Below are 20,376 nucleotides of genomic sequence, written 5' to 3' on the forward strand. Positions count from 1 at the left end.
ACATTAGTTATTTCTCCGTGCACGATAGATTAACAACGTACAAACTCCAGTTATGTAAGCGTTTGCTGTTTAAAGCCCTCAAAGTTGAATCGCAGTAAAATATTCTTGCTAATTTACTAATATATACAGAAACATAATTTGTTCGTGGATGTAGCTATTTATGTAAAAACAATTAGCGCGCCTAGTTGTTATTCTGTTGATAAGTTGATTCTAGCGGTTTTTTTAGTATAAATTATTAAAACGCATTCCTTGTATGTAAATCAATGAAGTCTGATATCGCACGGTCTTTTATATGTAACTAGACAGGCGATAATGTTTTATTCAAAGTCAAACAATTATTGCCTATTTCACTCTGTTTTTTAGCGGTGTAATTTTAGAGGAGATTTTTTTATAGAAAGCAACTAGTGAAGGCTGTTTTCATCGTAAACAAGAGCGTTACATTATGTATTTGAACAAAATAGTATGGATTAAAGGGTATTAATGCATTAAAAGATGAATTTTAGGTTATCAGACACGGCGGTATTATTTTGACTTTTGAATTGAATACGCTGACTCTTTACAAAAAAAGGTTCCAGATTTTAGAAATTAACATTCCGATTGTTATAATTAAATTAGAAAATTTAAGAAACTCTTTGTGGTTTATAAAGTTAATATATCGGTCGATATGTTTATGTAAATATTAAAGTAAATTATCGGTTTTAATCTACACATTTTATAGTACCCTTTTTCGTATGGTTTATTAGAATCTTTAGTTATAATTTTAATTTTAAATTATTCTGAATTACGCATTCGATTACTCATTCTTTCTAATAGTTGTGAAAGACGATAGACAGAATAAATGCAGTAATCTTGTTAAAATGTTTTTGGAAAACGCCCACCTCAAATCAGCTTCTAACCTATTTTGTCTTTAATCGTGGTATTTACTGTGGTCACAGAAAGTACGCGTACTCAAATATGAGGTTTTTTAAATAAATCGCATAACATTTTAGGTTATTTTATCTTGTGTTTAACGATGTTAAAATTGTATTTTTTTAAATTAATTTTCTTATATAATTTATTACAGTGAGAACAAAAAAGGTATCGGTTTTTTTTTGTTAACTTTCCGTTGTGTATTGTGATTTTGGTCGCTTGTTACCGAAATAGTGGACCGAACGTTTTCAAATTTTTACACGAGCTTGTTCAATCCGGTATCTTCAAGTTAAGTCTGTGAGTTTTTTAATTTTAAAAACCGTATCGACTACAAACATGAGATTAGGTTCGTCGTTTTCATTGTTATTAAAATGATAAATATGATATTTGATAAAATGTTTTGCTAAACGTAATATGTTTGTTGGGGATTTTTGTTCGTTAAGGATTCATTTTTTAGCGATTGTTTATTACGGTCGACGCGTTTTATGATTTTTTACTTTAAATCATTTCATCGCCCGTTCTAAATTTCTGTCTTGATGATGTAATGTTTACGTTTATATTCGTTGTCATCTTAATTTAATTGTGCGGTTTTATTTTCAGCAACAATTAAAACGCACGTATAGGTTTGTCTTCTGCCTTTTAAACGCCTTATTCATTTAATTTCATTTTAATTTGATCATCCTTGTTTCTATTTGACGGTGTTGAATCTACAATAAACATAACCGATCCTCGGTCGTGTTATTCATTCACCTCGACATCGGCAGCACGTCAAATGTTTCAACATTACCGCCTCGGTTAACGGCAAAATTCCTTGCGTCTTTGAATACAGGTGTGTTTTTCCGTTCTTTCAATTACCCCGCTAAAGCGATACATTTGTAACAAATAAAAACCTTTTACAAATGAAAGTTAAAACATTTTATCATATATATTCGTAATTTTAAATAACGATGAAGGCGTGAAACCTTTCTTGTTTTTTGTGTATCGTATAGATTCAAATATAATATGAATTTATAAACCGATAATACACAAAAAGGTCGATCTGAAATTTCATAAACGTTTAAGGAATAGAACGGGATAATTTGCGTAAAGATAGAAAGGAATTCTCGTCGTTTTTTAGAGCAGTCAAAGTCAAGGTAAGAAACATTGGCTTTTTTATTCTCGCCGTGATAATTTATCTGAAATAAAAAATCTTAACGAAAAATAAAATTTTAGAGTCTTCAAACTTTTGAGATAAAAGTACAAAATAATGTAAAATCTGACGGATGGTTTTATTATTATAAAAACTTCAAACTGCAGTCCACACGCTTTCTGTACTGAAGATAATACGGCGGTGTATCTATGTAGTATATCGATTAATAACATTTTTATTAAAGTTTTCCCAAGAGAGTTAGTCCTATTCACGGTGAGATTAATCACAACTCGCAAAGTTTTTGGACAACATTGTCAACTTTTTAAAATTTGAAAATATATATGTCTGTTATGAATATAGGTACTGGTTTTTTTTTTTTTACTTTACTTTAGTGTGAACGTATTTATATATTCCCTTTCTTTTAATTATTATTAATATTATCTTTTATTACCGCATAGGATCGCTTTAGCCAGTCCATTATCCAAATCTCTTTGACGGGACTGTTTGGGTCTTGCAGTCCTCCCCGTAGCTTTTCGTACATTACAATCTTTGTGACCTTTTTAATGTTGAAAATATTAAGGTAGATTTCACGAGAAAGCTACCTATTGTAACGGGTACCGTGATTCGACTCGCGGAAAATTTCTACATATCTTCGCGTTTCACATCCTCCAGACCCCAAAGCCACCGTCAGCTCAAAAGTTTATATATACATTTCACTTTGGTGTGGACACACGATAACCTTAACTTGTCCGAAAATGTCGGTCGAGTTGGTTAACCACCAAAATCGGACCGTGGGAATAAACAATATATCGCTATAACTTTATTATTAAGTAAAATATCGAATTCATTTAACTTTCCTACGGGGTAAGGGCCTAAAACTTATCCGTAAAGTTTTTTGATATCGCCGACCGTTGGCCCAGGGAGTGGAAAAAATGGGGTTTGGAAGACAACAAAAATAATCATACCTCCCTTAATATATCCCTCCCTTAGTATCGAATCGGTGTAAAGTAATCTTTAGTCCTGTATTACCTAAAACTTTCATCTGAAACGATTTTTGATATGACCGACTCTTCTGGCAAGGGGTAACTAAAATATTGCTGGAATTGTAAGATGGGACTTGCCGTACGCTGAACACGTGAAACTTTTTTCACGTGCAACAAGTTTTCTTAACTTTAAGGTGGAATTTTTTTTATCCCCTACTTAGCACCGGTGAAAAGTACCTCCGTTTTCCGGCGTGCCGAAAGGGATTTTTTTTTTTCTTGTGAGTGTGAAGCGAACGGTTTTGTTCTTAAGTTTTTTGTTTAATTTTATCTTGCGGTGTGTTCTAGTGTAAGACTAAGGTTGTACTCTAGCCGTTTCAAAAATTTTGAATCTTATATCCTTATATATATATCTTATATTTTTTGGACGCATCACGTCCAAAAAATCCTAGCCTCCTCTTACGCACGGTATCTGTGATGAGTTTAAGTCTTTGCTCGCGATTTTTTCGGGTATGATCTGCCACCGCCCATCTTTCTGTACTTTTTATCGATGCAGGTTCCTCCGATTCTTATTTCGATTTCCCGGAATCTGTCTGTCTTTGATCGTTCGATCAGGTGAAAGAGCGTTTCTTCCGCATAAGTGGCTTCTGGTTTTATAACTATGTTGTAGTCTCTTATTTTTGCGTTTATCAAAAGACATTTTTTATTGTAAATGTACCGGGTTAATTTTTGATCTTTAGCTAGTCTTTTTTTTTATTTGGATCGAGGGTTTTTCATTTAGGTTGTTATTATTTCTTCGAGGTATTTAAATCGGGTTACCGTTTTGATTTTATTACCGTTTACTTGTTTTAATCGTGTTGGTTTTTGGGGCATTGAGGCCGATTTTATTTGCGTTTTTATGTTTTGAAGTTCTATTATCTGCGATTTAGGTTGGTCGATGTTGTTTGCTTGTCGGAAACCAAGACGGTTTGTTTTCATTTTTCGGTCTGCTTTTACTTTTGGGGGTATTTCTCTCATTACCGTTTGTAAAGTGCAGTTTTAATTATTGTTGTTAAATAATTTTTACTTCCTCGTACTAAGTAAAGGCGGTATTGTGAACGCGAAAAATTTCGGTTTTCAGATTTCAACGGAAATATCCATTTTGACTAGTTCGGCGTGACGTTTGTGCGTACGTACGCATGTATCTCGCACGATTCAAAAACGATTAGCCGTAGAATGTTAGAATTTTGGATTTAGGACTGTTGTAACATCTAGTTGTCCGCTTTTCCTTTTGATTGCGATCGACTGAACCAAAAGCGTCCAAAAAAGCCCAAAAAATTTGGATTTTTGAGTTTTTCTTAACTGCAGTAATAAGCCCCCGTTGCGAGCTTTTGTACGATATACCGTATCATAAGCGGTACTTATTTTCATCGATTCCAGAGTTATAGCCGAATGAAATTTTAATTAACGAAATATTTGGATCTTATAAGGGGAAGGCACATCGGTTCGAATCTGACGTCATCTTCTTTTTTAAATTTAATATATTGATTTATTAATAATTATTAACCGCGATTATTAATTATTTTTTGTAAAAAATGTTTTACAATAAATAATTATTCAATAATAACAATAAAAAAATATAAAAAAAATCAAGTTATTAGCGAAATAAAATTTTATTTATTTTTAAAAATGTGTATATGTAATTTAATAGGCATTACATAACAGATCTGGTAAACCACCCGATTATTTATTATTAATTGAAAATTATAATTTAGAATCGTAATATTTTTGGATTTTCTAGTTTAATTTTATCTACATTAAAGTTAACTCCGGAGTGATTGAAAAATATCGTCATGAAAACAACATATACACCGAGGCATACATGCTCGATCTTTAATAAATTGCAAAAGATTCTTATCTTTGAGTTCATTACTGCTAAGTCGAAAAAGTAAAGACTTAGAAAAATGTTAATCTTATTTTAGCGGTGTGTAGCTTTGAAACATTTTTTACTTTATAATATTACTTTCCCGTCTAGCGCTATAGGTTTAGAAGGGTATTATAATCGGTCCCGTTCGAGCGTAACGGTTTTCACCGGATCTTGACGTTTTGATACCTAAGAAACTCAAAAAATCGAATGGAAGTTTTCCAGATGTTATTGTTTGTATGTAATTGTGTTCATTGTCGACCTATAAATCACCTCATATCTGCAGAACTGCTGAACCTATTTTGACAAAAATCGGTCGGATTACTTCTACGTATGGGGCATTGATGCTGTTAAATTTTCAACTTAAAAGGTCAAGGGTGTGAGGCTGTAGAGGAAGGTCACCCTCAATATCTTAAGATTTTGCCTGATTCAGGTCGTATTTTTCTTCGCGCATTTGTTAAAGATTAAAAACTAATCGTTTTTGCAAAAAACGTTTTTGTAAAATCGCATCCCCGCCCCAAAAACGGCTAAGCGGGTGTACCGCTGCAACAGTAACCCTTTTTACCACAAGGAGCGCTAGTGTAGCACTGACGTACAGATGTTGTCGTCTCGTATATTGTGACGTCACCTCACCGGTGACGTCACTGAATAATATTTTAAGTGTAAAAAGGTATTTAAAGTGGTCGATAGTACCGCCACACCTGTGCGCGGGCGTTTTAGCTAGAATCGTTGAATTAAATAAAAAAATTGTACGTAAATAAAACGATAAATGTTTAAAATCAAGTAGCGCGTGTAAGCCGTCAATCAGAAAAAAAATGCGTGACAGGAAAGTCCTGCAACTGCGTTGTCAGATTTTTTTTTTTATAAGCTAAAGAATTTTAATAAAATTAATTTACCTATTATATTCGTAATCCTGAGTCTACCGACCGTTCCTCAAGCCCTGCTTCTATATCTAGTCTACCGGGTGGAAGTGTAGTCGTCTTTCTTTCTTGAATATCTTAAAACTTTTCCTTTAAAATTTAAGCTTTGTACATTAGATAGGCCGATTTTAGGTAGACCCGTCGAAAATTCATCGCTGTAGAGCAGGAAGAAGAAAAAGATTAGTCAAGGCATCGGTGAGAACCCACCGAGTCGGTCTAGTGGTGAACGCGTCTTCCCAAATCAGCCGATTTGGAAGTCGACAGTTCCAGCGTTCAAGTCCTAGTAAAGTAGTTACTTTTATACGGATTTGAATACTAGATCGTGGATACTGTTGTTCTTTGGCGGTTGGGTTTCAATTAACCACACGTTTCAGGAACGGTCGACTCGAGACTGTACAAGACTACACTTCATTTACGCTCGTACATATCATCCTCTGAAGTATTATCTGAACGGTAATTACCGGAGGCTAAACAGGAAAAAGAAAGAAAAAGGGCATCGGTGAGATGTCCATCCTACATCTGTGACAGTAAATCCATTAATTCCTGAAAATTGTATTTTAAATCGTGCTCCTTTCTAATTTAATACCTTATCCGACCGCAGACGTAAAATTTTGCAATAAAAACCAGTTAAACTAAATTTTGATCGTTAATTTACTATTAAACATTGCGTCTAGCCTCGTAGGCGTATTCTACGCTAACTCTTCGCCTGTGAATAACCAAAATACAGGGTTATCATAAAAGAATGGTGCGGTTTCAGTAATTCATAGGAAGATTTTAGGGAAATTTCTAGATGTTATATCGGTATCCCTGAAAGCGTCCGACCCAAAAGTTTGTTTATCAGCAGTTGTAACCGCAACGTCAGTTTTTGTATTGTTGTTGCGATTAGTTTAGCGAGTTACTATGTTCTCGGATAAAGACAAACCAAAGTGTGTTTTATTGATGGCCGAATTAAAATCCGTAATTTTAGTTCAACGTGCGTTTCGACGCGAATTCGGAAGAGATCCGCCGCACAAAAATAACATAACGCGTCGGTTCAAACGATTCAAAGAAACAGGATCGGTTAAGAAACAGAAATCAACCGGCAGACCGAGTGTACCAGATGAAATGGTTGAACTAATTAGACGATCGGCGATTAGAAGTCTTGGGAAGTCCATCCCCCGTCGAAGCGTCGAATGAGGTATTCCAAAATCGACAGTTCACAAAGTTTTACATAAAAACTAAAATTACACGCTTATAAGATCCAGTTACTGCAGGAATTGAAACCCGATGATGGTGTAAAACGTTACGATTTCGCTGTTGAAATGTCGGACAGAGTAAGTGAAAGCGAATCGTTTTTAGACGATATAATTTTTACAGACGAAGCTACATTCCGTGTGAATGGATGCGTTAACAGACACGATTCACGAATACGGGGCTCTGAAAACCCACACGCAATTATCGAGAAACAACGCGATTCGCCTAAAGTTAATGTTCGGTGTGGTGCGATGAATAATCGTGTAATAGGGCCTTTCTTCTTCGCTGAAAAAACAATTAATGGAGTCGCGTATCTTGACATTTTAACCGATTATTGCTTTCCTCAGCCGGATGAACTCGAAAACGTTCATCGACTTCATTTCCAACAAGACGGTGCTCCCCCGCACTTCAACGCGTCGGTCGCGGACGCTTTGAACGAAAAATTTGGAGATCGATGGATAGGCCGGCAAGGACCCGTACTTTGGCCTCCAAGGAGTCCAGACCTGCCCTTGCGATTTTTTCTTGTGTGGGTGCATCAAAAGCGTTGTTTATACGCAAAAAATTCGCGACCTAAATCGCTTAAAAAACAGGATTAATGAAGCGATGACAACCGTTAACGAAGAAATGTTAACTGATGTTTGGAGAGAAGTCGAGTATCGTTTGGACATTTGTCGAGCGACTAAGGGCGCACATATTGAAATTTATTAATTATGTAAAAAAATGTTTGTGACGACAAATTTGAAAAATAAAAAACATAAACTGTAAGTAATTCTGTTCTAATTTAAGCTATCTTCAAAGCCGCACCATTCTTTTATAATAACTCTGTATAAGCGATATATATTAAGCGCTATAACACGACGACATGAGACTCCAATCGTTCTTGAAAATATCGCGCCTATTCGTACGAGCGAAAAGTATTCCGCCCCAGGATCAGTCGGAAAAGCGGTTTCCTGTTGGAATACAGCAAATAATACCGTTCTGCAAGCGTCGTGAATATTTACATTTGTTGTAACTGTGCAAAATAATTATTCATTCGCAAACGTCATCGCTTTTTCCTATTTATTAACGATGCGGATAATATCATATATGAACACCATATAAAAAAAATCGTTTATCCCGTACAATATCTCTCGGAAAACCTTCACCTGTTACAGTTTCTTACGAATAGACGAGTAAACAAATCGAATTCGATATTACATCTAGAATCGTATAAAAACAAATATTTTTTTAAAAGCTTTAATTCATTTGTTTGCGTACGCGGATTTGATGGTATTTAGTCTCTGGATTTGACTCTTCGATCTGTACGGTGTCTTTCTTCGATGTACGTTCGATTATTAATCTTCATTAAACAGATCGAATTTGATGTTTTTTTTCACGGAAGACGTTTCTTCGATAGCCCCGTTGTAAGTTCTTTCCGTATATTTCCAGTAGAATATTTGTTTTACCGTTCGCGTAAATGATTTTCAAAGAGATTCTGGAATCCAAAATCAGGATTTTAGCTTTTATCGCACGTAAAGGGTTAATTTCTGTTAGAGTGACTGAGCTTGTTGTCGCTTAAAAATAATTTAAATTTAAGAATTTGGTACAAGAAATAAGAGGCTACTATTCTGCAATACAAACCCTTCTGAAGCGCGGTTATTCGTCGAGTATATCGTTCCGTAAAATTTGTTTTTTATTAAAGCGTTTACTTAACAAGATATATTTTTCTTAGAAAACGGATTATTTAACTTTAGCGTTTTTTAAAATACAAATGTAAGTTTCGCTTATTTTTAGTAGTTTATTAGTCGTATTGTAAATTTTATCGCGATCGTCGTTATTATTTCGTTGTCGCATAACGATGTTTTAATGTCGTATCTGCAAATCGATTTAGATCGAGTTCGCATTACGTACTGTAAATGAGTTTTCTCGGTCTCAATAAGTTTAGTGTTGTAGTAACTTGTGTTGTCAGTAACGATAACCGGTAGAGCGGCAGGAAGTTAAAGCGCTAAATTTAAAAGGGGGGAAGTTTGTTGTAGCTCCGTAATTATAGGTAATCGAATGATTTGCACCGTTACAGGAAAACTATTTCGTATCGGAAATAAATTTAGTTTTAGTCGGTTACAAATTGTTTGTCGTATAGTTTTACCTTTATCGTTATATTTAGATTCCTTTCGGATTTATAATACGTACACGAGTACACACGTACTCCCTCCCTCTCGTTCGTTGTTTACGGTATCTATATGTAAATCGGAATCCGTAGGTATACGTGTTTGTATGTACCGATGTGTTCTCAAAATTCGTGCGACGATAGAGAGTAAAAAGTTATTTGCGGTTTATTTTTTCCGAGTTATTTATGCAAATGCGGATTTGAACGACGGTGTCGTTTTTCCACCTAAGCGCCTTTCTTTTTGACGCGGTCGGCCGACGTTCCTCCGCCTTCGGTATTCCTTTGAAGAAGGTTTTCGGTCGGTCACCCGAATATTTACGCACCGTTTCCTGCGCTTTGTTGTCGGTAGAAAATCGACGACCTCGTAAAGTATCTTTGTGAAGTCCAAAGATACGATCGTCAGAGAGGCTGTAGGTGAGATGTTCCGGCAGCTCGGAACCCGAACGGGTAGAGGTTTCAACGGTCTAGCCGGCAGTCTGCGGGCGTGTATCGTTTGATAGGCGGAACTGCAACTCGTCTGCAGAGAATCCACCGCTTAGTTGATGACGGTAACTCGTCGGTTTACCGGTGGTATTTCTTGAACTGCCGGACAGAGGTGCAGGTTGACGGGCGCCCTGGTCCCTCTTCGCTTATAAACTTCTCGGCCCGTTCGAAACTTCTATACGGTAGAGTAATGTCTGTAAGCCTCCGATGAATTTCAGCCTCTGGGACGCCTGACCGCAGAAATCAGATCGTTGCTCGTCGTTCTTGCTTCACGCGCACTGCTAGCAAAGCGGTTACGGTTATACCGAATTAAAAATAAGAAAGATGACGCGATCAAAGTCAAATTTCATTAACCTGACCGCAGTAATATGTAAGCGTTCAAAATTATAACAAAATTATAATCGGATTTAAGTTCATCATCTTCAGAAATCACTTTTGAACTAAGCCGCATTTTGATTTCATTCTTTTTTCCAAAACGCGGCTGGAATTTTTTACTTTCTTCACGAATCATAAGAGACGCCTAAGAAAACAACCGAATTATCTTCCAGAAGAGGTAACAATCGCTAAACCGTTTTTCAAAATACGTGCCCGCTCATATCGGTACGTTAGTTTTGTGCAGATTTAGATACAAAAATGCAGAGATCACCGGTAATGTTGGGTATAAATATGGCTGCATCGTGAATCGGCATCGCACAAACACGATAAGCTAACCGAATACAGTATATCGTTTGTTCTAATAGTTTGTGTTATATGTTTATCTAAATACAATCGGTACACAGACGAAAATTTATTTTACATATTGCGATGAATTATTTTTTTTACGACTGATAATCAGACAGAAAGAAATTAGAAGCGTTAAGTTACGCTTAACTTTAGACCGGCTCAGAAAAATGTTTTATTTACGATCCAATTATAATGGACTCTATCACCTTCGAAATAGTTCCCTTGGGAACCCACGGGACGCTTCAAACGGTTTTCCCACTCTTCATAGGAATGTTTGAACTAAGAAACCGGAGTGTTTTTTTTAAAGTCGGGAACTGGAAAAAGTTGCAGGGCCTCAAGTCACCTGAATAAGGCGGTTGACGAACTACAGGAATGTTTTTCTTGGCCAAAAACTCATTAATTGAGGGTGCAGTGCGACAAGGTGCATCATTGTTGCATGAAAGGCAACATCCAGTTGTCTTTGATAGCTGCTCTCACGCGGGCAAATCTTTTTCGCAGTCTTTCAAGGATTTCTCGGTGAACGTATCGATTTACGGTCTGTTCTGAAGGCAAAAATTCTTTATAGACAATGCCGTTACTATCGAAGAAACATTAAGCGAAACCATTAGCGTGGTTTTGATTTGCTCATTTTTTAGTTTTCGGGTCGCAATGAGGTTGAAGTGTGCCACTCCTTCCGTTTTGTTTCTGGGTCGTACTGTCGTACTGAAATATCCAAGATTCTTCACCGGTAGTAATATTTTTAAGAAAATCAGAATCGCCCTAGAAGATCGCGGCACATTTTCACCCTGTTGTTTTTCTGTTCAATAGTAAGGGACTAATTTTGCACAAACCTTTTTCACGTCCGATTCGTTTGTCAAAATTTGGTGGGCTGTGGTACAAATCATTCTGAACGTTCAAATTCAATCGTTCTGAATAGTTTGACGGTCAATCGCCGGTCGTACCGTATGAAGTCTCTGATTCGCTCGTCGTCACGTTTTGACAACTGTCTTCTAGAGCGTGGAATGTCCGCAACCGATTCCCGGCCATCTGAAAATGCTTAAACCATCTAAAAACTCGGGCTCGTGACAGAGCGTCATCTCCATACGCCCTTTCAAATTTTTTCAGTAGCCTTCTCGCTGAGTTAAGCTCAAAATTTGATCGTACAACGTCGCTCGTAATTAGTATCGCTCATTTTTGTAACGCACAACAAGAACTTAGATTATAAATCTTTTTTTTTTTGTACTTTAGACTGTTTTAAGATGTAGGAATATTAAACTCTCTTTGCGATGTTGAAATAAAATTAAAAAAAAAACTTTTCTAATTAGTCTACTAAAAGTGAAAACCTTAATTACAACTACTATTAATCAAACTTCTCCGTATCGATGCCGATGATGTTTGAAATATGCATTTTATGTATATAATTCATTGTCGATTGAAAGATTTATTTTGCTAGTTAATTATAAATTAAGAATTAATCCAAATTAGAGTTAACCGATAGTACATCGAAATACCTATAAATAATTATTATTCTAACAGCTTGCTCGGTTAATGAATTCTAAAACTAAATATTATTATTATATCAATCTATCCGTCGATGTTTTAATTTAAATCGTTTTACGACTGCAAAATCTGTTATCGTGTTTAAAAGATGGATGTGACACGGAATTAATGTGAAAAGAAAACGTTATGTATGTTGCGATATAAGAAATACGCTTAATATATATTTTCACTTTGCTTTTATAACCGTTAAATAAAAAATCCTTTTAAAATTCACAACGTTAAATTTTTTGTTCGTTCTTCTTGAACGTAACTTATCGGGTAGCTTTGTGTAACTTTAAAAAAATATTATGCGGTACGATTATGTTTGATCGCATGTGTCGGTTGCTGTTATCATATTTAGGTGCTTACATTGTTAGCTATCGCGATTGATGCTGCCTTCTCATCTTTAATCGGCGATGATTTTGTTTCGTGTTATACGCTAACACCTTGCTGTTGTCCGTGCGTGGTCGTCCGGTCAGATGATTTTGTAGACCGTTTAACGAATTCTGATCACCGATCCGTTTCCTAGGAAATGCCGGGTCAAGGAAACGTTGACAGTTTTTAGTTTAATCTTTTTTTTTTTCTTTTTTTTTCTCTACTCCTCTGGGCCGGACCGGCCGACTTGATGGTATTACGCCACCCAGGGGAGTGTCCGTTTAGTTTAATCTGGTGTTGCATTATCTTGTTGGAAGAAAATATGTTGTTCTCTGATCTAGACGTATGATGAACTCGTTAGAGTTCTGCATCTATTTTTAAATATCACCATATATATATATATATAGAGGGAAAGAGAGAGAGAGAGAGAGTGAGTGAGTGAGAGAGAGTGATACGCTTTATACTCCATATCTGAGAGGTATTTGTTGGCAGAAAGAAATGGGTTTGTACATAGTTAAAAAAATCTGCATTATGGTGGATTTTTATTTTCTGTCCGCCGTATTGAATTAAACTTAATTTTTTTTTTTTTTAAATAGGAAGGTGGACGTATGACACGTGAATTCGATTTAAAATTTTACAAGTAAAACAATAGTGAAACTGTTCTTCTTTTAATGTCTTCGATATTGAGTTATAAGCATTTAAATTTTCGACGACTGAAAAATCATATTAACAGTATAACGCCGCATAAACAATTTTATTGCATTTCACATTCGTAATGCATACAATAACGAACCGCTATAATATCGATAATAAACGATACTAATAATTAACAACAAATTAAACGTCTATGTAGACTGATATTATTTACTTTAAATATTACTTAATACATTAATTATTAATGCCGAAGCGCTTCCCTTCTGCAGCTTGGCGGTACGCTAACCTCAAGCGATATTCGTTTATAACTTGTATCGTGTCTTGGTTCACGACCAGATTCGTCAATAATTCTTCTTTTCGATTCGTCAATGTCTGAAGGTTTTGTTTTGTAAACGTTATATTTCAGGTACCTCCCCAAAAAAATAATCCAGAGGAGACATGTCTGGGGACCTGGCAGGGCGTTGTGTGGCTCTTCCACGACCTATCCGGCGATTTGGAAATTGCTCCTTTAAAATTTGCCGCCATCTTAGTTACTAACGAGTTGGTGCTCCGTGTTGCTAAAACCGTACATTATTATTTAATTTTTGTCCGACTTTTGTCGCATATTTGGTAAAATATTATCGGCTGAGAAGGTGCAGTAAGGTGTGAGACTGTCATCTAAAATACAAGGCGCTGCAATACAGTGACCGTTCACTTTCTGAGGGTGCTTTGAATGATCTTCCAACATCAATCTCGCATTATTGTCGCTACAATATCGACAGTTTCGCTTATTCACATCGCCGTTTAAGATATAAATCGCTTCATCAGTAAATATTATTGAATTAGAAAAATTTGCGTTATATCACAATACTCAACTATTTTTTTAATTATTGGTTATTATTTATTATTATCGTTATTATAGCGCTGTTTAAAGTTCGTTATTGTACGCATTGCTCATTTGAAATGCTATAAATCGTTCATGCAGCGCGATTTAACTCGTTCTATTAAACACGATTTTTCCGTCGTTGCAATTTTGAATGAATATAACTCGATAACGAAGATACAAGAATGACGTTCACCAATGTTTTTCTTTTAAAATTTAAAATCGAAATCATGTTTTACCTCAATGCAGATTTTTTTAACTATGCAGTATCCCATTTCTTTCTGCCTCCAATTACCTAATACCAGTATAAAGCTGTTTCCATACTTAAATTTCATCCTGTATATATATATATATACGCGCACGCGCGCGCACACATACACAGGATGATTCATGAAAAGAGTATAACCAGCTCTCAAGACATGTTACATGTTATTCTGCCGGTGAAAATGAAGAAGAAAGTTCATATAAACAAAGATGTTTCGGCAAAGTTCATTAGGGACAGTCAGAGCCAGACCTTATTTCTTGATTCAAATTAAGATGCAAATTTAGAGGTTTCTGTAAGGAATTTGACCTAAAAAATTAAAAAAGTAGGTCCCAGAACTGTATTTTTATTAGTTTTCGAGATATCTGGAGTAAAAGGCGAAAGATTGGACACCGCTTTTATGTTTAGCGTAAAACAAATTTGACACGGGCGATAAAATAAAAGAATTAAATATTTCAGAAAAATAACATATGTTAAACCGTTAAATAAACTGTTAAAAATGTCCTCCGCAACAGTAGGTACAGCACCATACCCGATGAATAATGTTTTCGGTGACTTTCCGTATTTCAACAGGGGTGTTGTATGTTATTTGTAACGCCCTTAGAACCGCCTTTTGTATTACACTTTCGTCTATTTCCTTGATTTACTGCGGGCCTACTTGAAACGTAATGCGCAGTCTCTCGTAACTTCAAACGAAACAAATAGGGTATTTTATTTTCTATACAACTCTATTTAATTTTCCACGTAGTCATCATTTCTCCCATCGGCGAATCGGTTTTATCAATCGGTGAATGAAGAACGGCGGTGATCTTTCCTCGATCTACGACCTCACTGCGTCCTTCGATTCATCGTTCCTTGTGAAATGAATATCCTCCCGTAATATCCCCTTGATTTGCGTAAAGAAGTGAGAAATCGCAGATCGCCAAATCCGGTGAGTGTATAAACACTTCTAAGGTCTTTTAGAAGCACTAAAAGGAGGTGTTTTAGTACTTCTCATCGGTCTTAGAAATTGGTCGACCTTTGAGGTGTTTACCCTCGATATTCGCTCTATTATTGTTTGATGAACAAACTTATCCCCCGCTTATTCGTAGGAAGAGTCTACATAAAAGAACAGTGAAAATGGTGTTAAGACTCGGGTTTCATTTGCTCCTTATCTATTAAAAGGAGAAACTTCAAAATTTTATTAACGGAGGACTTTTAAATTTTAAAATAAAATTTTTAATTTTTTTTCTTATTCGTATCGATCGAATGGATTTAACGCTCTATTTTTATTTTACGGTGTACTTCCATCCTCCAAGACTCGACCGATGTATAATTAATTGTTACGGTACTGCTTCAGAGGATGAGGCGAATGATTTGTAGCGTGTGAAAATGCCATACCTGACCGGGATTCGAACTCGGGACCTCCGTATGAAAATCCGAGACGCTACCGCGTCTCGTGCCACGGAGGCCGACGAATAATAAATATTTAGAATAATTAAACTTAATGAAGGGATTAAATGAAAACAAAAATAGTTACAGTCGATGACCGTTTATCGAATTTGTCATCTCAAAACGGGTTTTTTTACGTAACTAATGAATTTCAATATTCGCTCGGTAAATGTCCAATCGATATTCGGTTTCTGCCCGTACCCGAATTAACATACCTTCTGTTACGGTAACAATCACTTCTTTAATACTTTCCTTTAAGTAACACGGGTCGCGAAGTTTTCAATCCTCGCTTAAAACTGTGAATCGTTGTTTTCGGAGTATCTAACTCGAGGTTTCGACGAGAGACGGATTTGTTAGGACTTGTGATCGCACATTGTCTAATTCGTTCAACAGTTTTGTCCGATATTCGTGGTCTGCCGATCGATTTTTCCTTGGAAACAGATCCGGTTTCTTCAAACCGTTTGAACCGACGTCGTATATTATTTTCATGAGGTGGATGTTTTCATTTTCGCGTAGAAATTTACGTCGAATTAAAATTACGGACTAATTCAACCTATTACAAAACTCGCTGCTTTTTCTTGAACGGTGAACATAGTAACGTCTTAACACGACTTAGAAACGATGCAAAAACCGGTGTGGTGCTTTGAACTACCGTTACACAAACGTTTGGGCTGGAGGCTATCAGGGCTACCGACATAACTTCTCAAAATTTCTCCACCGACTTGATCTGAAATACAGAAACCCCGCCGTTCTTTTACGATTTGCCGAGCGACTATCGGTGCGTATATTGAAATCTATTATATACGTAAAAAACCGTTTAAGATGACAAATTCGGTAAATAAATATCGACTTTAAATATTTTTGTTTTCATTTAATTCACGTTCGATATCCCGCCGTTCTTTTACGAAGATCCTGCGTTTCGATATACGGTTTTATCACCGTAATCGGCTTTTAGACGACGATGAATGTCGCTTGCATTCGCTTTTCTCCGTCGTCAAAAATTCAGTCGCTGCTCGTTATATTAGGCGTATCGATTAGCAGGCTTATTTGATTTCATAACGCCGGTGATCGACAGAAAACGAGAGGCCATGAGCGAACGAGTTTTGGAATGAGACTTTAGAACGGCGACTGTCGCTTTGTGTAACATTTTATTTTCGTGTTACGTTCCAGTGTGTACTACGTTTCAGCCGTCCCTCGTAATAATAATTAAAATAAGGATTATACCTATTTTTATGTACCTTTTTGAGAATACAAATTTGGAAATGTAATTCTAGGAAAATAAAAATAAATCGTACGCATCTGAATATATTTTTATTAGCCTGTTTAACGTGTTTAAATTACTAGTTAAATTTGATAGCCGCGTAACTCTTATAATCTGTTTTCAGCCGGCCATTTTTTTATTTTGTAAAGCATATTTAGCACAATTTGCGTGCAATTTCTTTAAATTCCATCGTGAAAATCTTTTAATCGACTTATCCTTAGTAACTTTGAATGATTTATATCACCTGACTGTTTTGTCTTAAACTAATGATACCTATAGCGGCAGTTAGGTTATATCGGTCTGGGGTTGAAGGCCATTTGTTATTGCATGTAGCCACCGTGATTAAGATGCATTTTGACAGTGATCAATGATTCCCCATCCTTTTTCACCCTCACTGCCCATCCCCTGATCCTCATCCTCCATTTGCCATTTCTGACTTAACTTTCCGTCCCTATCCGGTCATTAACGGTTTTAAAGTTATATGTTCTAGTAAATTATTGCGTATAACTTTTTTCGTATTTGTTAATTTTATTTTATCTCGTGTAGAATGTAACTTATTTTAAACATTTTTTTTTAATATTAATCGGTTTGAAATTACTCTGTCCGTGATTTTGTGTTTACTTCATCCTATATCCCCGATTAAGTGTTTCATATAATCAGGTATTTTATTCCTTTGCGGGTTTTCCCTTCATCGCCCAGTTATCTAAATATGGATTTCTTAATACCCGACCCGCTAACCTAGTTTATTTCTTTACAAGGTTTCCTCCGTAAATTCTTTTCTTTCCTATTCGTTTTAAGAATTTATTTTGAATTTTATCTATTCTCCTAATTTTTCATACCCTCTTCGAAAACTACATCTAAGAGACTTCTATTACTTTGCTTTCGACTTTTCCTATTTCCCCGTGTTTCTTTATTGTATGTCGTATAAATATTTTCCAGAATTTCTTTTTATTTCTTAGACCTACGAGGGCCGTCCAGAAAGTAAGAACCGTTTTTGTTTTGTAACGAATTTACCGTAATTATTTTAACTTTAATATATATATCGTAATTAAAATTTTTTAAACTATTTTTTCACGCAATCGTTTTTTAAGTTCAAGCATCTGTCGAACCGTGGCGCTAGTTTTTGTTTGCCGTCGTCAAAGAAGTCTACCGCCAATCCATTAGCCGCTCCCGAACAGCTATTGAGATGTTGTCGTCGGTTTCATAGCAGGTTACCGTCAAGAAACTTCTATTTTGTAAACGGATGGAAATCACTCGGAACAAGATCTGGAGTGTTCTATGGACGATCAAAAACACCACCAGAAGTTCACCGATGTTTTTTGCGGCGTGTGAGCATGCGTTGTCGTGAAGCAAACGCAATCCACGAGTCGAAAGATCTCGCCGGCGATTTTGAATTGCGCGACGAAGTTTCATCAAGATTTCCGAATAAGAATCGGCATTAATTGTCTCTTCGCGAGATATAAACTAACGCGGTAAGACTTCAGTATGATCCCGAAAAATTGTAGTCGCCGGTTTGCGTTTTGAAAGCGTTTGAATTTTTTTTTTTTTTTGGTTTTGAAGGCGATTGAGAACGATGCCGCTGAAGTGATGGACGTTTATTCTGCGGTGTGTGAAGTGAAATCCACGTTTTATCACCGGTCAGTTGTATAAAAAAACCTCATATACAAACGTTCCCTTACCGCTCCTGGCGCCGAAACGCTACGTTTGTATACGAGGTTTATAGGTCTTTTTTCAGGTGTGCGACCCCCTCTTTCTAGTTAAATTTTCACCACGAAAGCGTGTAAAAATAAATAAATAAACAAACGATTAAAATTTCACGAATAAACTAATTATGAAGGTTGTTTTATTACTTAGCCGGTTAACGGTGAGTAAGCCATTCATTATATTTTCATTATTATAAACAGTACGCGATTGTATCGGGTTTAAAATTCTTCTTCGACTTCAATATTAATTTTTAAATCGGTAACACCCGTTTTTATCGATCGGTATTGTCGTGAACAATCGATCGCGTATAAAGGATATTTTTTTTATAATCTGAATATGAATTTGGTGAATCAGTCGATTTATAATATGATCGTTTAAACTTCACAAACGTAAACAATCTACAACCTTTATCACCTATCATCCCGCTTTCGCTGAAAATAATGATGCTCGATTTTTTTTTCAAAACATCGTTAAAAATTTAAAAGCGATCAGAACTGTTAACCGAGTGGTTACTAGATAATAAAAACATATTTTTATTTTATTTCATCGTCAAATACAAAACATCATCGTCACAAATACTCCGATCGCTATGTTATCCAGCATTTTCATCGCCATTTCTACGGTACTACTCTAGGAACGACAGAACGGCAGACGTGTTTTTTTATTTTATATTTCTCTGGGATCCATCGGAATTTACGTGAACGTTCGGAATTTTATGTTCAATAGACCGTGAACAAGAAATTTATCGCCGAGTACGCCTTAGAATATGAAACGCCAGTTCTCTTTAACAGGTCCATCGGTTTGCTAATAATGAGAATAGGGCATCCTTAGGGTTGCTTGTCGTGAACAGATTTTCTCCCTGCCGTAAATAAACGACACAATTTCTTACGTTTCCTTCGTTCATTACAGTCCCCATATACGGCAAAAGTTGGACGAGAGTTTCCACAGTACGAGCACCTAGTACGTTTAAGAAACACAGTCTGCGTGGTTTTCTGTTTTTTCCCCTTCATTATAAACGCATCCAAAATCATTCCGTATCGCCATATCAGCTACGAAATTTCGTACGGCGCTAGCAGAACAACTGAGACCGGTTGGCCTTGACTCGTGAATGAAGCTGCGCGCATGCGATGCGCAAACGGTTCTTATCTTCTGGACGACGATTATATTTGAAAATATTAGATTTCTTTTCGGCATCGAAGTTTACTTGCTTTTATCGATCTACCGCTTTTGATACTGTCTCTTTAATTTTACTATCTTAATAACAGAATTTTTTCTCTTCCGGTATATTATGTTCCTCTATCTTTATATTTAATTCTTGATTATTTTCATCTCTATTATATTTCATTAAAGCTGTTTTAGTTTTATCTGTTTTCTCCTAGCGATTATCTAGCAGTATGCCGTGAATTTATTGCTGTAAGTGAAAAAGTATTATCTTTTGTACAAACGTAATCCCTCCTGAAAGTAAAAAGCGAAAAGTAAATAAACATAAATAAAGTACCTCCTTTTATATCTACCTAAAATTATTCAAACGATTAAAGGAAAGACGATTTAAATGTAAAACGGGGTAAAAAGGAAAGATTTAAAGCCATCCCGGTTAATATCTAAAACGTCTTTCCATCTTATCGAGCGATTAGATTTCCGTAAATAATTATTTATTATTGTCGCATAACAGGTGCACATGTTTTTTAAATGAATACTTTTTAACTTTTTTTTAATTAAACTACTGTCAAAAAAGGAGTATAATGTATTAGGGTGTACGTATGTATACTTCTTCCGCGGCAGCAGCTCAACGGCTGAACCGATTTATATGTATGGCCCTGCGTTGAAATCCTTACATTGCCGGGATTGTCATAGGCTATACTCGTATAAATATATGTGTTTAA

At 35.9% G+C, this 20,376-nt stretch overlaps 1 protein-coding gene across 2 annotated transcripts in view; it reads left to right on the top strand.

Moving 5' to 3' along the window:
- Window positions 1-20,376, top strand: part of LOC142332734 (uncharacterized) — a 146,018-nt gene that overhangs the window by 4,597 nt on the left and 121,045 nt on the right. The gene's annotated exons all lie outside the window — the stretch shown is intronic.

The sequence above is a fragment of the Lycorma delicatula genome, chromosome 12 (genome assembly GCF_047948215.1).
Source record: "Lycorma delicatula isolate Av1 chromosome 12, ASM4794821v1, whole genome shotgun sequence".
NCBI lineage: Eukaryota > Metazoa > Arthropoda > Insecta > Hemiptera > Fulgoridae > Lycorma > Lycorma delicatula.